The following is a 14,144-nucleotide window of genomic DNA, read 5'->3' on the forward strand; positions in this document are numbered from 1 at the left end:
TTCAGTTTTGTGTGATTAGAAAGTGGGCAACACTAGGACCAAAGTGTGTCCAGAGAAGGGTAAAACAGGGGAAGGAGATGGACAGATGAACAAAATTGGGAACAGGGTGCAGGAGCTGGGGTTCAGAAAAGGGGAGATGCACTGCCAGACAGTGGGAGAGGGGGAAACCCCAGGACAGGGAGGGGCAGATGGGATAAAAGTTACCACAAATGGGGTGTGCCATCTGCTGTGGTTACCAAAATAGGGTGTGGGTGGCTTTGTGTTCCGGGCTTGTCCATCCCAGCACAGCCCCACCCCTTATTTATTTATATATATATATATCTCATAGAACTGGAAGGGACCTCGAAAGGTCATCAAGTCCAGCCCCCTGCCTCCACTAGCAGGACCAAGTACTGATTTTTGCCCCAGATCCCTAAGTGGCCCCCTGAAGAATTGAACTCATAACCCTGGGTTTAAGTAGGCCAGTGCTCAAACCACTGAGCTCTTCTCTATCTGCAATGATGGACTGAGCTCCCAACAGAGACTTGATTCAGGGAGATATGTTACACAGAGACACACACACTGCCATAAAACAAATGGATACTTTTTGTGTGTGTTTCTGATGCGTCAAATAATTCCTGCTTTGTTTCCATAGGTGTCAAACTTCTGCACAGGGCCTCACAGCAGTTCACCAAATGGCCTTATCTGCTGTCCTAGATTGCCTGTCATCCACTGGAAATGCAATTTCACTCCTTTTAATTTATTTTAAAAATACAATTTTTAATATGATGTTTGCTACCGTACAAAGAAGAGGGCAATGTGATAGCTACCCTCAGGTGATTGCAGACTAAGTCCAGCTGGGATTTGTCTGTTCATTTATCCATCCATCTGTAATATATGTTTTTCTCTCCATCCTGTGTCTATAACATGGCTAGGTATTATAGCCAGTCCAAATCCTTACAGGGTCTATTTCTGTAGAACATAGAGGCTCTCCCTCTATGTTTTATGGGCTAGATTCTGCTCTCCTACATCAGTGCAAATCTGGAATAAGGAGGAGAAACTTCAGATATGGATTTATTTCAGATTTACAGCATTGTGAATGAGAGCAAAACTTGATCCTGTCTAGTGTGTAAATCTCCTCAGCAGTGATGGACAGTATGCTGTCTACAAAATTATCTAGCAGAGAGAGCAGTGTATGTGGGGTGAGAACTTTTGGGTTTGATTCCTGGTTCTGCTACTGTGTATGGAGAGCAAGTTGCTTACCTCAGTTTCCCCATCTTTAAAACGCCCTGACCACTGGACCATAAGATGTTTTGGACTGTACAACGATTTGTGCTTGTTCTCTGACCCAATTAATGGTTAATTATTTAAATGAAGTGAAATGGCTTCTAAAAGAGCTATTGAGAGACACCCTTGTGAGAGTATCCTATAGCTCAGTGGTCAGTGCACACTCCTAAGACCTGGGAGCTCCTGTTAAATCCTTTCTCTGTGTCAGTTGGAGGCCAGATTCTCAGGTGGGGTAAATTAGCCTAAACCCATTGAAGTCAATGAAGCTTTGCTGATTTAAACCAGCTGAAAGTCTGGCCCAAAATTACCATTTAAGCTCATTTTGTTAGATACAGTACACAGTTACAGCTGTGTAACAAGAACTGGCTATTTACTGCATAATTTGCTTTCCCAGCCCTTGATATGCCTTAGCAGCCAGAGGCCATGTCCTAATAATTTAGGAAGCCACAGAAAACAAAGTCACAGCCCTGGAGTGGGTGTGTGAGTGTCTGAAACTTTTTCACCCTTGAGCTCCCATCGTTTAGGCCTTGTCCATGCTGGAGATAGGGTGTGTTTTTTACAATGTGTAGCCCAAGGTCCAATGTGCTTCAACAGCAGCCCTGGGAACTACAATTTGTGGACTACAAACTGCAGCATGTTGGGAGAACTCCCTGGTTCCTGCCAGGATGTACCCTCAACCCTACCCTCTCCCCCCCACCTCCCAGCAGGAGGTGTCAGCACTGACTGAGCTGGGAGCATGTAGCAGGCAAGCAGAGAGGAGGCTGATGGACTGTAATCTTGTTCTATGTTCTTTACAGAATAAAGTCTTGTTCTGGTCTGAGGTGAACACACACTGACACACAATGCAGAGCACACAGAGGAGCCTCAGGCCCAGTTTCCCAAAGTTGTGTAAAAGGTCGCAACACAGGCTTCCCCTATCTTGAACAACCTCCTCCTACTGGGCCACTGAACAGGACGGGGAGCTACATTTTTTTAGTTATTGGTGCTGTGACTCAGATAGGGGAAATTTAATTTTTTGTACAGTAGGGAAGCTGCCACACAAGTGAACCAGGATAGCATGGATTCACAGTTTGGAGCCCACGGGGGTTGGCCTAACCCTGATTTGGTGTCAGTGAGAATAGAGACCCCCAATGGGTGTTGTAGCCAGGAAACTCCTGCTACTAAGGGTGAAGCTACTGGGGGGAAATCTTGGGGAGGAACACAGTAATGCCATACCTCCCTGCACAGCACCAAATCTGTGGGGTTCCTGTGTTCAGTGGTGGTGCAGATTTCAGGGTAGACATAGAGCACTGGATAAAAGATATACAGTATCTGCTAGCAGCCACTGACATTCCTGAGCCTTTGAAGTTCCCCACTCTTGTCAGATACATGGAGGTGGGAGGGGAGTGTAAATTAGTTCTTAACCTGCCACCTCAGGAGCAGTTTCCAACCCAAGCTATTGAAGAGCTTAGAGCAGAGTACAGTGACTGCCATTTATCGCTGGACCCCATGGCAGACTTTTATGAGAGATGCCAATGCTCTAGAGCAGGGGTGGGCAAACTTTTTGGCTCGAGGGCCACATCTGGGAATAGAAATTGTATGGCGGGCCATGAAGGCTGACACAATTGGGGTTGGGGTGTTGGAGGGGGTGAGGGCTCTGGGGTGGGGCCAGAAATGAGGAGTTCAAGGTGTGGGAGGGGGCTACAGGCTAGGGTGGGGGGGTGAGGGCTCTGGCTGGGGGTGCAGACTCTGGGGTGGGGCTGAGGATGAGGGGTTTGGGGTGCAGGAGGGTGCTCTGGGTGGGAGGGGGATCAGGGCTGGGGTAGGGGGTTGGGACATGGGGAGAGGCTCAGGGGTGCAGGCTCCGGGCGGTGCTTACCTCAAGCAGCTCCCGGAAGCAGCAGCATGTCCCTTCTCCAGCTCCTACACGGAGGCACAGCCAGGTGGCTCTGCACGCTGGCCCATCTGCAGGCACCACCCCTGCAGCTCCCATTGGCTGTGGTTTCTGGCCAATGGGACCTATGGGGGCAGTGCTTGGGGAGGGGGCAGCTTGCAGCGTGGAGCACCCTCGCTGCCCCTACACATGGGGGAGGGCACCATGCCACTGCTTCCAGGAGCCGCGTGGAGCGGCCCCTGACCCTGCACCCCAGCTGGAGCACCGGGACGGGGCAAGTCCCAGACCCTGCTCCCCAGCGGGAGCTCAAGGGACGGCTTAAAATGGCTGGTGGCCCAGATTTGCCCACCCCTGCTCTAGAGAGACAGCTTCATCCTGTGCCATCAAGTTAGAGGCCCTATTGCGGGTAGTAGAGGAGAAGCTCTGAAGGGGCCATCCTTTCCGTGATCGGGACTATAAGTTGACACAGCAGTTCATGCAGGGCATCCGGGAGCGAGAAGTGCGGGACAGGTTGGCACCTATGCAGCCTCCCTACATGACATTCTGACAGCTGCAAGAAGAACTGTGTCAGCTGGCCCAGCATAGGAACATAGAGGGTGGAATGCAACAAGCTGCCCTGTCAGATGGTGCTGTGCAGGCTGCCTCCACCTAGCAGTACCCCAGATCATGTGATGCTGAAGGCAGTAAAGGGCCTAACTGGGCTAGTCCAAGAACTGACTGTCCTCCAGAGACAGAGCCATGAGAGAATGGGACAACTGGAGGAACAAATACTGCAGCAGGGTGCAGTAGCGAGGACGACACCCCAAAACTCTAGATGGGGAAATGGTCAAGGTTCCCCTGATGTTAGTGTTCATGGCACCAGAAACCATTTCATATGGCACCGTTGTGGACAAGAAGGCCACATAGCCCAGGGCTGCCATCAACCCCCTCAGCCTCACCTCATGGGGCCAGGGCAAGGCGAGGCTCCCTCTTCTTTAAACTGCTAAAGCCTGACATTGAGGGGCAGGTGAAGGGCATAGAGCTGGTGAGAAGTCCACCAGTAGCATTAGTGTTCACAGCTTCCCAGCGTACTCTACCAGTTGCAACTGGCATGCCCGCCTGGTGGGGCCCTTGAACAAGGAAATTGTGGAAGTGAATGGTATCCTGTGCAAGGCTCTAATTGATTCAGGGTCTCAGGTCACAACCATCACAGAAGATTTCTGGAGAAACCACCCTACTCTGGGCAAGTTGCATCCCATGCCTGTAGATACCCTAATAGAGGGAGCCGGTCACCAAGGAGTCTCCTATCAAGGAGCAATCAAATTAGATGTATCTTTTCTTGGCCGATCCTACAAGGGAGTCCCTGCCCTTGTGGTGCCTGGGACAAAGTACTGCCAGGGAGTCCCCATGTTGTTAGGGACAAATGTCATCTGTTCCAGTTGGCAGGATTTAGCTAACCAGTGGGGGAACCAATTCCCGGCCTGCCTAAAAGGGAAGTCACCAGTCTGGTATGCAGCCTCTTAGCAAGAGAGGCCATCCTTGAGATACACTGGCAAGCGGCCCATCTTGTTAAGAGCTGGAGAAGGAAGAAGTATACCTGTGAAGGCCCCCTGGGGTACAGGATGTTATATTTATAAGAAGCACTCGGAATCTTTTAAAAAGGGGATAAGGCAATATGCCGCGTTTATTGAGAGTACAATTTAAGCATTGAAATCAGCATATGTTTTCATTCACACATATACACACACACATCCCAAAAGGTTCTGCTGCTGGATCTTATAGTTACCAGTCCTTAGCGTTGCTCAGTCAGTTCCAGTGACCAGCTGAAACTGCACACGAGGGAGGGGAGCTGGGGCTCTGTCAAACGCGTTCGAAGCTCCAATGTTGCTGCAGAATGAACCCAAAGTTCCATAGCAATACACCCTTCTTTTATAGTGATAAGTTCCCATACAAGTCTATGGAAGTAGTATAAGGGCCCTACCGTCAATCAAACCCTAACCCCGCCCATTAACCCCTTAAGCCCCGCCCCGTGACCCCTCGGTCCCTCCCGCCTGTCATCGGAAGTCCCGCCCCATGGGGGTATTAGGTGCCACTGGACTGGAAGCAAAGTGTGTCATGTGACCCCTCTCAGAACTCCTCCCACCACCCTCTACCAATCAGGGGGGGTTTCGTCCTGATAGGACCGCCCCAAGAGGAGATGTTGACCAATCAGGGTGACTTCCGGGGCGGGGGTGACCGGTCCGGAAGTGGGTCATGTGACCCCTCTAAGAACTCCCCCCACTATCCTCTACCAATCAGGAGGGGCTTTGTCCCAAAAGGACCACCCCGAGAGGAGATTTTGACCAATCAGGTTGACTTCTGGGGCGGGGGTGACCCGTCCAGAAGTGGGTCATGTGACCCCTCTAAGAACTCCCCCCACCACCCTCTACCAATCAGGAGGGGTTTCGTCCCAACAGGACCTCCCCGAGAGGAGATTTTGACCAATCAGGGTGACTTCCGGGTTGGGGTGACCCCTCCAGAAGTGAGTCGTGTGACCCCACTAAGAACTCCTCCCAAGGCCCTCCGCCAATCAGAGTGCAGCACCATTACCCCATAAGTCCCAGCGCCAGACAGAGGAGGCGGCCATCTCTTACTAAGGACACGTGTTTTCGAAATCGCGGAAAGGCTGCTGAGAGGAAACATGGACTCCTTCACCACCCCCGTGAGAACTTCGGACTTTGTTTTAGCCCCGAGCACCTTTGGACTTGTGTGGAGAAAGCGCTACATCAGCGACAGTTCCGAGAAGGAGGAGGGAGCGACCGAGTTGAGCCCTTTGGCCCAGCCGTTGCTGGATACGCCGGAACCCGACCCCGAAACCCTCGTGAGACACCCCGATGAGCGTGACGGCTTCTCTTTGTCCACCCCCTCAGAGGTGGAAGGCGATTGCGGCTCGGGGGAGTCACCGGCGGACAAGGCAAACGGAAAAGACGGCACTCAGGTAAATTAATGATTAAGAAGCGACGGTCGACGAGGGGTGGGTAATGGGTTAGGAACCGGGGGTTGCGTAAATTAAAAAAAAAACAAGCAGTGGGGTGCTTACACAGTTTCTTTTTTCTGAAAATCTCTCAACAGCTCGACGATGCCTTTCTAGAGGACCCGGAGGCCCTCGACAGCGTTGCATCAAGCCGCGAAGATGAACCGGGCCCACCGTGGTTTTGCTCAATGCCGATACAAATTGTTGAAGAAGACTCTGAGGATGATGGCTATGAGGAGTTTAGGAGGTGGCTTGGCATAGAACTAACTGAGCCAGTACCACATCGTGAGCGTAAAAAAGTCATGCGGACTATTGTACGCGTTGCTGTTTATGCTGTCCTTAAACACTGCCTTAGGGAAAAGCTTTTTGAAGCTTGTGAGGGCTGTGTCATAGATGCGCCAGGCCAACGGCACCATGACTATGTGACTTGGACTTCAGTGGATATAAACTGCAAGCTCCGGGGCCTGTGTGCTGAGCTGTGTTTGGAAAGCTTATTAAACACTGTTATTGCCATAGGTTATGCTATGCAATGTCTGTGCCTAACCCAAGAACATTTAGCGCAAGGGGTGACCTTGATAAATGCTGTGCAATTCAGTGGAGACCCTGACCATGTTTTAAAGAATATGACCAAACTGGAAGATGCCTGCTTACAGCGTTATATTGACCGTCTAGTCCGCACAAAAGGTTACAGACCCCTGCTTAAGAAAAAGACTATTTGTAAGAAATCTAAAAGGATTAAGTTAGAGAATGGTGAGGGGACAAACATGCGATATAAAACTTGGTAGCTGTAAATTTAAAAAAAAAGGGGGGGGGGATTTCTGACTATCTGTGTTTTGTTAGAAGGCCTTTGGCCCTTAAGTGAGCTAAAAAAAGTTTTAATGAAGCATCTTGGTTTGTTTTCAAGGAGCTGTATGTCTTTTAAATAAAAATAAATACATTGTTTGTGAGAATTAGCTCTTGTGTTTCTGTGTGTGTGTGTGTGTGTGTGTGTGTGTAAAACAGACCCATTTATAGCAAAAAGCTGAAATGTATGTTGTGGTGGTGGTGGGGGGGAATCCTAAAAGTGTGCATACAATAAAACAAACAGGGCTAGTTCAGACACATGTTTGAGTACAATAGAGTTAATATGGAGATATACCTATCTCATAGAACGGCCTTTACTAGCAGTACTAAATATTGATTTTGCCCCAGATCCTTAAGTGGCTCTCTCAAGGCTTGACCTCACAAGCCTGGGCTTAGCAGGCCAATGATTAAACCACTGAGCTATCCTTAGTCTGTTGAACTGAATGGGTTTAACCACACACACCCCTCACTGAATAGCCAGGGTGACTGCAATTACTTACCCTTGTTGCTATAGGGTTACATTTGATGGGAGTGCACCCATAGTAAGGGGTGGGTGGGGGTGGATGGTGAGTTCTGCTTAATATGAAATGAAATTAAACCTCAGGAATTCACAGATGCTATTGGACAGTTTAAATATAACCCCTGGGGTTGGTAGAGCACTATTGGACAGTTTAAACGACCCAGGAGTTGGTGGAACGCTATTGGACAGTTTAAATATGGCCCAGGAGTTGGTTGAATGCTATGGGTCATTCTTTCTAGGAAACAACCCCACCCCTCAAACTTTAAGCATGAAAGAAACATGTTTTAAAAAACAACCAAGCCCCAAGACATTCATTGATATCTGCAAAGGGCCCCCCACTTGGAAATGGGTACTGTTTAATACTGTAAGAAAGCCACAAATGTATTTTAACTTAAAGGAAAAAAAAAAAAGCCCTGTTGTGCAGACAACATGGTTTCACTACCCCAGATCACAAAAGGGAATGCTATGGGAGGGGTGATTAAATTAACCTGTTAGCAACTGTGTTGAAGTCTGTTTGAAACAATGGGCTAAGATGGTATAAAAACCTCAGGTATGCTGGAGCTTGTCCTTTTCAACAGAAAACTTTCTTGGATAGCTGCTGGACTGCAAAAAGAGGTAAGACTTGCTGTCTTTAACTCTGAAACTATATATTATATAATGCCACTCTTTGCCCATGCTATCTTAGTAAATAATGGTGCCTATGTTTATTGCAGTGTGATCTGTTTAGCATGGAACCAGTAACTTTAAACTGCATTTCACCACCAGGCCAAGGTAAAAACCATTTTAACTATAGTTGTGCTTAATACTGTTGAATTAAAAAAGTATTACACAGGCTGTATAGGGATTTGGTGGTAATACTAACTACCATTTTTGCTTGTTGTTGAACCTGAAGGCCCAAACACACATGAGGGGGGAACAGAACAAGCATGTGCCTGCAACACTTTATCCCATAGTGAAAGGTAACTTTTTGTTTGTTTGTTTTTTGCAACTGGCTTTTAAATGCATGTGGGTTTTTGAAAAGTATATGGCTGCAAACTTGGTTTGGTGTGTCTTATAAAGCTGCTGTTTCGTGTGTGTGTGTGTGTGTGTGTCTATGTCTGTGTGAGAGAGAGGGGCCTGTGCAAGGCATAGGTTTTTGTTTTTGTTTTTTTTAAAGTACTTGGTTTGTTTCAAACTAACAGGGTTTTTTACTGTGCATAATGTGATGGGTTTTTAAAAATGGGGTTTGAGGCACTTGGGGAGGGGGGTGGGAAATGCTACTAACTAAACCAAAGGCCCCAAACACACATGGCTGGGGGACAGAACAACTATGTGGCTTTTAAATGCATGTGGGTTTATTGAAAAGTATTTTGTTGCAAACTGTGGGTTTTAAACTGGTGGTATGTGTGTTTCAAACTAACAAGGGTTTCTGTGCAAAAAGGATTTTAAAAGCAGTTTTGGTTTTTATTCTGCAAAATGAGATGTATTTAAAAACCCGTGTTTGTTGTACAGTCTGAAATGGATTATTTTGTTGTAAAGCTATGACTTTTTAAATAGAAAAACACCCTAATGAAATGTGTGTGTGTGTGTATATATGTATATGTGTAAAATAAATATGTGTGTGTGTGTATGTATGTTTACAAGATGGTTTCATGTGTCTTATAATAATGTTGTTGTTTGCTCCACAGTACAGTCAAAACATGAGAGATCCTTAGACCAGAGGGAAAACAAGCTGAAAAGAAAAAGGAAAGAGACAGCTGAAAAGGAAAGTTCACCAGCATCAGTGACAGATGGATGGATGAAGCCCTGCAAATATATTTTGCTTTTTGGTTTGGTTGTTCTATGAGGTTTTGTATTTTAAGTAAATACATAGGTGTGGGTGAGAGAGATGGTAAAGTTCAGTTTTGTAAAATGTTGTTGTTGTTTTTTCCCCCTCATAGGCCTGGGCAACTTTTCTGACAATGCTGTAGTCAGAGCTACAAGGACACCTCCTCCAGAACTGCCAACGAACCAGGAATCTGCTTTGAGACCTTTAACAACGCAAAACAGCACAAGAGTGCAGCTGAAGCATCCGGGCGGTCCAAACCTCATATACGTCAAACCCAAGGACAAAACAAAAGACTCTGGTAAAAAACAACCATGCCACCACAACTCCAGTTCCTCAGCGGCCACCACCACACCAAGCCCTGAGGAAACTGTGAGCGAAAACACCCACATTCACAAACCCAGAGCACGCACTCTAGGGGTTCTGAATGTGCGCAAACCTGGAGCATGCGCTCTAGGGGCTGTGTTTAAAAAACCAAGGTCTAAAAGGTTCTGCGATGCTGAGGTATTGCAATCACACAACCAGCACTCTAGTTCCTCAGCGGCCACCACCACACCAAGCCCTGAGGAAACTGTGAATGTGGGCATTTTCGCTCACAAAACCGGAGCATGCGCTCTAGGGGTTGTGAATAAAAAAACCAAGAACTGACAAACCATTCTCCCAAAACCATAAGCTCATCACAGCTCCCCCATATTCTAGTATTTGGGAAGAGTTTGATGCTTCCCTCAGAAAAGTGATGGATGCTGTATCCTCGGGGAGTCTAAAAGAACGGGATTATAGAAAGAAATGGGAAAAATATGATGCTTTGTTCAGAACCATGCTGAAAGACATGAGGGCTGGAAAGGGTGGCTCTGAGCAGGCATGACTAGTCGTGAAAAGGGGCCTGGGTAAAAGGGGCACCCTCCAGGGTACACATAAGCTCATGTGTAAACAAAAGGGGGGACAGCGCTTGGGGGATAAACAGATGGCTGCCAAAAAGTTCCAGGCCCGGGTTGTTGTAAAATTTTTTAAAAGGGCTAAAGAGGTAATGAGGAAAAAAACAAAAACAGAAAGAGATGCCCCCTACTGGAGGCTCTCAAACTGGCTTGTCTGAAAATGGGGAGGTGGAATCAGACTCTGGTTTAGCAAATTCCCCAGAGGGCTCTCTAGACGGGTCCTATTCTACTCCCAATGACCCTCATGGAGACGCCTCAGTCTGACTCTCAAATAGCATCTGATGTAGAAGATGCCGCTAATGATCCCATAGAGGAACCCCCAAGTAATCCTGAAAATGCCGAGGTGTATATGGAGAGAGTGAGAATTTGGCAACGTGAATTATCCAGATTTGGGGGGTCGGTGTATTGTGAGGAATTTCATTTTGTCAATCTTGAGCAAATAAGTTCAGCTCAGCAGGCTGTTGAAGCCATACACCGGGGAATACAGTCAGTGCTCGATGACGTTAATGGTAGGGTAGGCCCTGATGATTATGTTCAGTTACGTTTAGAGAGCCGTAATTTAACTAACTCTTTGTTTTCGGTCAAAAGAACTAGGGATGAGCTGTCTGCTGAGGATTTCTTAAATCAGACCTCAAAGCTGCTACAGAGCAATAGAGTTGCATGTCGATGGGACATTGCGCCTCGTTGTGACAGTTGTAAAAAACAGGGGTTGGGGCGCGCGTAGAGTTTTTTAAATTCTATCCTTAGTAGTCAAATTATTTATAAAAAGAGACCGTGTTTTTAGTAGACCTGACTTACACCGGTACCAATCTGTGTTTTGTGGGTGGGCTCTTGGCCGTCATGTCCGATCGTAAACATACGGACGCAAAATTGTTAGCAGAGGCGAGAAAGTTACATGAGAAACTGGGGTGGTCAGATCAAAAAAAGTTATGCTCCGTGACATAGCAAAGTTTGAACAGCATTTAAGAGTTAACATACAGGTGGCAAAAGGCGGCTGGGGCTTTTTTAAAATGGGACACAGTGTACCCCAAGACTTATTTGCTCCTGTTGCACGATGAGCATTACTATGGGGTTCTGGATGTAAAAAAGTTGTTCGGAGCGAAAAATTGTGAGTTTTGCCACACTGTGTACAACCACGACCACTCTTGCAGGTATCGTTGCCGCCTCTGCTTGAGCGTAACGTGCTCAGACAGCGTGGGCATGCAGCAGCGGTGTCCTAGCTGTAGACTGTATTGTCGGTCCAAAGAGTGTTTAGACAGACATCTCGACTGTGCATCAAAAAACCAAGTTGAATGCCTGTCTAAAACTTTGTGTGATAAGTGTCAGTCTTACGTGGATAAGCGGCATAGGTGTAAAGGGAGGCGGTGTAAGCAGTGTCAGGGTTTGATCGTTGGTGATGTAGACGGTCACCTCTGTTTTATGGACAGCCTTAGAAAGCCCAAATCTTCAGAAAAGCATATATATATTTTTTTATTTCAAATGCACGCAGGAGACTGAGTTGCACACTCCCAATTACATTTTTGCTTTGTCCCTAAAGCCAGAAAAATCCTGGGAATTTAAGGGCGATGAGTGTCTTTCTGTGTTTAAGACCTTTATTGGCAAAGAGTTTCGGGACTACACGTTCCTAGCATACAATTCTAAAGGTTATGATGCGTACTTCATTGTTAGACAGTTACTCAAGGAAAAGATGGGCCTAGAACTGATCACTCAGGGTAGTAAACTAATGTGCGTGGAAGTTAAGGCCCTGGGCATTCGTTTTATAGACTCTTTAAACTTCTTGCCCATGAATCTTAGCAAGCTACCGCAGGCGATGGGGTTTGAAGGGTGCAAAGGGTATTTTCCACACTTTAACACGTTAGGCCCCACGTAATTTTGATTTTCTAGGTCCGGTATGGAGCACTATGGTGTAGAAAGCATGATGCCCAGAGAAAAAGAATTTTCTCGACTGGTATCGGGACCATAGCTCTGAGGCATTTGACTTGCAGAAAGAGCTCGCGTATTACTGTCAGCAGGATGTAAAAATTTTGAGACAGGCCTGTATCCTATACAGAAAAGAGATCATGAAAATGACGGAGAAGGGAGATGTAGTAGAGAAAGAACCTGGTAAATTCACCGAGATAAAACTGTCCATAGATCCATTCTGGTACATAACACTGGCATCTGTCTGCATGGCTATGTACAGGTTTATGTTTTTGGAGCCTAACACGGTAGCTCTTCTCCCTCCAGACAACTATCACAGGCAGAAAGCGATATTCAACCCCATCTATTCAGTGGCTGTTGTGTATATCTCTCACAAAGAAAATATACAAATACGGCACGCTTTACAGGGTGGGGAACTACAGGCAGGCCCCTACTTTTTAGATGGTTATGCCGATGTTGATGGGGTACGCACAGCCTTTGAGTTTAACAGGTGTTTTTCCCACGGCTGTTATTGTGAAAAAGCACACAATCCTATGACGGGGACAACTTTTGGGTTTGTTTATTACAAGACGCAGCTCAAGACCGACTATCTGAAACGACTTGGTTTTGTAGTGAGGACTCTTTGGGAGCACGAGTGGGAGGTGATGAAAGAAACAGACAGGGAGCTTGCAGACTTTTTAAACCAAGCCCAGTTACCCCAGCCTCTCGTGCCTAGGGATGCTCTTTTTTTGGGGGTAGGACAAACGCTATCCGCCTATATCACAAGCCTAACCCCGGGGAAGAAATCCACTATTATGATTTTACCAGCCTGTACCCTTTCGTAAACAAAACCAAAGAATACCTTATCGGACACCCCGATATAGTCTGACAAATTTGGACCCCTTGCAAATCATTTTTGAATTGCAAAAGTTAAAGTGTACCCCACACGAGGCCTCTTTTTTTCCATTGTTACCTGTCAGAGTGGGTGGCAAGCTTATGTTCCCGCTATGCCGAACCTGTGCGGAAACCGAGCAGTGGGAGACATGCACCCATACTGACGAGGAGCGGGCCATCCTGGGGACTTGGTGCACGGTGGAATTGAACGCGGCCATAGCAAAGGGATATGCGGTGGCTAAGATCTATGAAATCTGGCATTTTAATTAAAAATCTGATAAACTCTTTTCAGAGTACATAAAATTACACCTCCGCCAGAAACAAGAGGCTTCAGGGTATCCCAGTTGGTGCACAGACGAGGAAAAACAAAATAAGTATGTTAGCGATTTCTACCAGAAAGAAGGCGTGCATTTACGCCAACACGAGATCAGATCAAACCCTACTAAACGCCAAATCGCTAAACTGTTTTTAAATTCTCTGTGGGGTAAATTCGGCCAAAGATCCAACCTACCCAATACCAGCAGTGTGAGAGACCCTGACGAACTCTTGCAGTACCTGTTCTCCCCCAATTATGAGGTTTCATCCTGCGAGTTTATTGATGATGAAACAGCATGCGTGTCGTGGAAGCACGCAAAAGAACGGTACTCTGTCTCTGGCAATACCAATGTTTTCATAGCCTGTTTCACCACCGCTTATGCCCGCTTAGAATTATACAGCCTCCTAGACGGTTTGCAAGAGCGGTGCCTATACCACGACACTGACTCGGTGATATTTGTGGAAAGGGAGGGTGACTGGAATCCCCCTCTGGGGGATTATTTAGAGGACCTCACGAGCGAGATCCCGCCAGATCAACACATCACCAAGTTTGTGTCGGCAGGCCCAAAAACCTATGGGTACAGGCTGTCGGGTGGAAAGGCCTGTATGAAAGTCAAAGGTACTACCCTAAACGTAGCAAACTGTGAAAAGATCAACTTCGACAGTTTGAAAGATCTAGTCCTGGACTATTGCACGGGTCTGCAAGAAAACACCTCAAAAAAGATAGAGGTGCAGCAGCCCTCTATTGTAAGAAACAAAAACCAGTGGCAAATAGAGACAAAAACCCTTAAAAGGACACACAA

This window comes from Emys orbicularis, chromosome 7 (assembly GCF_028017835.1).
Source record: "Emys orbicularis isolate rEmyOrb1 chromosome 7, rEmyOrb1.hap1, whole genome shotgun sequence".
In the NCBI taxonomy this organism is placed as follows: Eukaryota; Metazoa; Chordata; order Testudines; family Emydidae; genus Emys; species Emys orbicularis.